The sequence below is a fragment of the Neofelis nebulosa genome, chromosome 3 (assembly GCF_028018385.1).
Source record: "Neofelis nebulosa isolate mNeoNeb1 chromosome 3, mNeoNeb1.pri, whole genome shotgun sequence".
NCBI classification, from domain to species: Eukaryota; Metazoa; Chordata; class Mammalia; order Carnivora; family Felidae; genus Neofelis; species Neofelis nebulosa.
In genome coordinates, this window is record NC_080784.1 from 53,707,625 (window position 1) to 53,714,253 (window position 6,629).

Sequence of the window (6,629 nt, forward strand, 5' to 3'; positions counted from 1 at the left end):
GATAAAAACGAATAAAGAAAAAAAGTTCTCCTTGTGATGAGCACTCTTAGGATTGACTGTTAACACCTGTCCTATAGCTCATACAGCAGTGGTAGCTACAGTCATCACATTACACATTATATCCCGAGTACTTATTTCTCTTATCATTGGAAGTTTGTACCTTTTGACCACTTGCCTCCAATTTCCCCTTCTACCATCTTCTACCTCTGGTAACCACAATTCTGACTGATTTTTCTATGAGACTGGATGGGTTTTTTCTCCCACTGTCCTAGGCTCTAAGTCTAAAGTTCTCTTTTGGCCAGCAAAAGAGCAGACACAGGATTAAAGCGAGAGTTGGCTATGTCTGGGAAAAGACAAGACCCCTGAATAAGCGTCCTTGCCCCGTATTCATTCAGATCAGAAGGCTTACAAACGTGATGGACGTGTACAAAGAGACAAACTGGGAACATTAACTTGGGGACGTGAGGGGAAAGGGGGTTTTTGAAGATACAGTGTTTGGGGTTTGGGTCAATATAAAACAAAATCTGGGCGCCAGGCAAGTCGGGAGGAAGGTTGTTAATGGCAGACAGGAGGCGCCTTGCCTGTTATCTTAGCTAGCCTAGAGGATAAGACGGTGGGAATAACCTCAGGGTTAATAAGGCACCTGTTCTTTTGTTAACCATCTCCTCTCTGGGCTGATTTGCCTGCAGCGCAGTGGTCCATAATCCAATTCACCAATTTACCTAACCTGGTCCTATTCTGTGAAAGCAGCTTTTCTGCCATAGTACTAAATTGGGGGTGTTTCTGCCCTGAAAATCTAATCTTGTTCATTTCATATACCTGAATATTGGGCACCTTTGTGCCATTTCTATTTTAGGCTTTTGCCTCTGCCTCTATTTTGGGGGCTCTGCACCCCCTCTCTATTTTGGGGTGCCTTTGCACCTCCCTAATCCTGGCACATTTGCTCCTCCCTACTCTTGGGGTGTCTTTGCACCCCCCCCCCATTCTTGTGGTGCCAATCTGATTTACCCAAACTCAGGAGTGAGCATTTTATGACTTTGTATTTGTTTATGCCTTGTTAACCCATTGGTGTAAACCTGGGGGATTCCTAAACTTTATCCCCCACACCCCACATGTTAACTGAGGTCATACAGTATTTGTCTCTGTCTGACTTATTTCACTTAGCATAATGCCATCGAGGTCCATCCATGCTGTTGTAAATGGTAGGATTTCCTCATTTTTCATGGCTTAGTAATATTGTGTATATATACCATAACTTCTTTATTCATGTAGCCATTGATGGACACTTAGATTGTTTCCATGTCTTGACTCTTGTAAATGATGCTGCTGTGGACATGGGAGTACAAGTGTGTTTTCAAGTTAGTGTTGGCTTTTTTGGATCTATTCTCAGAAATGGAATTGGTTGATCATATGGTAGTTGTACTTTTAATTTTTGGAAGGATCCTCCATACTGTTTTCCATAGTGGCTGAACCAGTTTACAATCCCACGAACAGTGCAACAGTACATAAGGGGTCCATTTTCTCCACACCCTCGCTGGCATTTGTTATCTCTTGTCTTTTTGATGATGATCATGCTAAGAGATGTGGGCTGATACCTCAGTGTTGAGTTTAATTTGCACTCCCCTAATGACTAGTGATTGAGCACCTTTTCATGTACTTGTTGGCAATCTGTATGTCTTTAAAGAGATGCCTATGTAAGTAGTGTGCCCACTTTTGAATTGAGTTATTTGGTTTTTTGCTATTGAGTTGTATGAGTTCCTTATACATTTTGGACATTAACCCCTCATCAGATGTGTGCTCTGCAGATACTTTTCCCATTCTGGAGGTTGTCTTTTCACTTTGTTGATGGCTTCTGTTGCTGTGCAGAGCTTTTTAGTTTGATGTTTTTTATCTTGCTGCATGAGCTTTAGGTGTCCCTGTCACATCCAAAAAAAGGACATCATTATCAAGATGCAAGTCAAGGCTTTTCAGGTGGGAGGGGCCAGGAGCTATCCTCAGCCTTGGCTATGGATTAATCCCCCTGCCTGTATGTGTACGCACAGGACTGTCCCATGTATGGTACTGGCTTTGCTCTGGGAGCAATTGGCTCTGCCCACCTGCTTGTCACTTCAACCACCGCTGGACCACATAGCTTCCAGCTTCTGGTCTGATGGGACTGCAAGACACTATCTCCAGTGGGTGGGACCGTGATTCAACGCCTTGCCTGGGTGTGGGGAAACCAGGCTCTAAGGCTGGCAAATTTTCTAGTTTCAGGATCTATATCAGGCAGATGTATCTACACCCCACCAAGGCCCTTAGAGTGCATCCCCAACTTGGTTCTGGAGTTGAGCAGTGCTGCTGGCTGGGATTACTACTTGGGGACTACAGATATGAACTTGGTCTGCCAAAATCTGTGTGCTGCTGTGTTGCAAGCCCCTCTGCCCTCTGTCATAATCAAATTCCCAGTGGCTGAGCCCTGTAGATTCCCCAGCAATCCCTGTGGTGCAACATTAGAGTAGAGGCTCCTGCAAAGTGACCCACAATGCTGGCGGTAGCTGGTGGTTACCTTTAGGTTCTCTTTCTCCTGGAAGAACCGAGAGGCTCAGGGGAGGCCTCCCTCTGTGTGGCGCTGCACTGGCCTGGGGAAGGGGCGGTGAGTTCAACGTGTAGCTGCCCCCATTACCCTTCTATTGCAGCATGTCTTGGTCTGTGTGATGAGAGGTAGAGGAGAGGTGTGCTACTGCCTCAGCCCTCTGTTCTAGGATTCTCTCAGTGGCATCTTGTTCTCGAAGAGTCGTTAGTTCTTATGAGGGAGGGTGAGCAAAGTCAGGAACAACCTGTGTTGGCATCCACTGGACTTTATAGTTCAGTGATTTTTCAGTATCTTCACAGAGTTGTTCAACCATCACTGTAATGTTAGGCCATATCAACATCCCACAAAGAAGGTGCCCATTAGCCCTCTCTACTTTAGGCAAGCATGTCTTTACTTTCCATGTCTGTGGATTTGCCTGTCCTGGACACTTCACATAAGTGGAATCATAAAATATGTGGTCTTTTTTGGACTGGCTTCCTTAATTTAGCATAAAGTTTTAGCATCCAAGTTCCTCCATGATGTAGCATGTGTCAATACTCCATCCATTTCATTGCTCATAGTACTACGTTGTATGGGTCTACTCCATGTTGTCCTTCAGTTGGGAGACGTTTAGCTGGTTTGCATGCTTCAGTTATGGATTAATGCTGTTACAAATATCTGTGTAGATAAGTGTGTTTTGAAGCTCATTTATTGTTCACAGTTTGAAAAATAGTTCTTAAGCTCCCCTGATTTACTCTCTATTATCATAAAGGAACAGAAGTGAATTCTTTCCATGAGAAGGGAAGAAGCAACTGACTTGAGGCTGACCTTTGACTCTGAGACCTTAGTCTCCAGTGTTTCCACCAGCTTCCTTGAATGACCTCACAATTGGGGCCTTTTGGAGGGATTTGTTCTAGAATGGCTTCCTTCAGTCTTTCTAAATCTATACGTGCACCTTGAGGAAAACCTGAGAGGAGTGTAAAAGAATAATGAATACTTAAAAATATAGGAGTTCTTCTGCACTGGCATTTTGCACTCTAAAATTAGAGAGGCGCCTGGGTGGCTCAGTCAGCTGAGCATCCAACTTTGACTCAGGTTGTGATCTCATGGTCTGTGAGTTTGAGCCCCACGTCCAGCTCACTGCTGTCAGCACAGAGCCCGCTTCAGATCCTTTGTCCCCTCTCTGCCCCTCCTCACTTTCTCTATCTCATAAATAATAATTTTGGGGCGCATGGGTGGCTCAGTCGGTTGAGCGTCTGACTTCAGATTTCGGCTCAGGTCATGATCTCACGGTTTGTGAGTTCGAGCCCCACATCAGGCTCTGCACTGACAGCACAGAGCCTGCTTGGGATTCTCTCTGCCCCTCCCCCACTCACTCTCTCCTTCTCTGTCTCTCAAAATAAACATTTAAAAAAATAAATAATTTAAAATGACTAAAATTAGAGTTGCCCTTTCTATTTAAACATGCAATATCTAGGGCACATCTTGGGATCCCAGGAGATGACTCAATGTTGTGCTATAAAAGACTCCTTTCTGTTGGGAGAAAAGGTTTTTTACAGTTCATTTGGAAATGATCTGGGGAAGGAAGCCTGAGTGGCTCAGTTGTTAAGTGTCCTACCCTTGATTTAGGCTCAGGTCACTATTTGTGGGATCGAGCCCCATTTGGAGATTCTCTCTCCCCCTCTCTTTGCTCCTCCCCTGCTTGCATTTGCTCAGGCTCTCTGTCTCTGTCTCTCTCGAAATAAATAAATAAAAACATTAAACTTAAAAAAAAAAAAAAAAAGGAGGGGCGCCTGGGTGGCGCAGTCGGTTAAGCGTCCGACTTCAGCCAGGTCACGATCTCACGGTCCGTGAGTTCGAGCCCCGCGTCAGGCTCTGGGCTGATGGCTCGGAGCCTGGAGCCTGTTTCCGATTCTGTGTCTCCCTCTCTCTCTGTCCCTCCCCCGTTCATGCTCTGTCTCTCTGTCCCAAAAATAAATAAACGTTGAAAGAAAAAAAAATTAAAAAAAAAAAAAAAGGAAATGATCTGAAGAGCATCTTAGAAGGGGAAAGTGGGGATTTAACTACAAAATAGTGTTTTGAGGGGCGCCTGGGTGGCGCAGTCGGTTAAGCGTCCGACTTCAGCCAGGTCACGATCTCGCGGTCCATGAGTTCGAGCCCCGCGTCAGGCTCTGGGCTGATGGCTCGGAGCCTGGAGCCTGTTTCCGATTCTGTGTCTCCCTCTCTCTCTCTGCCCCTCCCCCGTTCATGCTCTGTCTCTCTCTGTCCCAAAAAAAATAAATAAAAAAAATAAAAAAAATAAAAAAAATAAAAAATAAAAAAAAAATAAAAAAAAAAAAAACAAAATAGTGTTTTGATTTTAGATGAAAAAAGGAAGACTATAAAGGTTGACTTTGCTTGGCTGTCTTAGATCTTGAAGATTTCCCCAGACTACCAACGTGGTCGTTAGTCGTGCTGCCATGTTTTCCATGTGGCATGGCCGCAATGTGCCTTTGTGTCACTCCACAGACGGCACGGCTCACGGCTGCCATCAGGAAAGTTCAAAATTGAGAAGCAGGCTCTGGGCAGAGAGTATTACTGCTGTTTTGGACATTTCCTGTAGAAGAGGGTGGACGCTAATAGTTTTTTAACTTGCATAGGCCAAGTTGCCGATTTGTTACTGTATTTTATGGTAAGGGCATGAGTCTTCAAAAACAAACAAAACCCTTTTAGATCTTTTCAAAATATTAAGAATTCAAACAATTAAAGATATATAATGAAAAAAAAAGTTGTCTTCTCTAAACCCAATCAATAAATGATGTTAACAGCATAATGTGTATCTATATTTCCCCCCTGTGCTTCTACAGTATAGTATCAGACAATCAAACTTTTTTTTTCTTTTTTAAACTGTAAAAGGGCTAAGACAACATTGCCAAACTTCTTGGGAAAGAATCACTTGCAACCTTTGCCACCTAACGTACTAGTTTTTTTAAAAAATATTTCCATCCAGTCTTCTCATATGTGTTCCAAGTAACTTAAATGTAGTTTTAATAGTTACCACTTAAAAAATAGCTGCTTAATAATTGAATAAAATACCATAATTATGTAACAATTTTACATTTTAATTGCTTTTCTTTGGAAACTAGAAATACAATCGCTTCTCGCCCTTTTGGCTAAGTGTGGAAACTAGAAATACAATTACTTGGCCAGTGTATGTGAACACTGTTTGCCTCTTAATTTTATGTAGTCAAATGCTATTGAGGGGCACTTCGGTGGCTCAGTAGTCGAAGTGTCCAACTCTTTTTTTCTTTTTTAACATTTATTCATTTTTGAGAAACAGAGACAGAGTGTGAGTGTGGGAGGGGCAGAGAAAGAGGGAGACACAGAATCCAAAGCAGGCTTCAGGCTCTGAGCTGTCAGCACAGAGCCCGATGTGGGGCTCGAACCCACGGAGTGGGAGATCATGACCTGAGCCAAAGTCAGAAGCTCAACCGACTGAGCCACCCAGGCGCCCCTGTGTCTAACTCTTAATTTTGGCTCAGGTCATGATCTCCCAGTTCGTGAGATGAAGCCTTGCGTCGGGATTTTCTCTCTCCCTCTGTCTATGCCCCTCTCCCACTTGTACTCACTCTCTCTCTCTCTCTCAAAATAAATAAACATTTTTTAAAAATGAAAGAAACTGCTATTGAGAAAAAATTGAATTAATGTATGAAATTAGAAATTCTGCTCTACCATCAACATTCCTTCTTGTGGTACATATTTATTTACCATGATATGGTCTACATTTCTTTAAATGTTTTGCTTTAAAAAAAAAGTTTTATTTTGTAAAAATTTGGGGGAATATAAACTTAGTTTTTTGCTGGAGAATCTTAAGAGTCTAATTGAAAGAGATTTGAACTAATGTGATAAAGATACCAGATCTTGGGTAACTACCTCTAGCTCGGGGTATTGGTTCCATAAGCCACCCATGAGATAGTAATCCTGTTTTTAAATCACATTTTATTAAGATAATTTTGGGTACTCACTTTTTTGAAAATAGACATATGTGAGTTTTTGTGGTTCTAATATGTGTGCTTGACCATGAGGGGACTAAATTAAA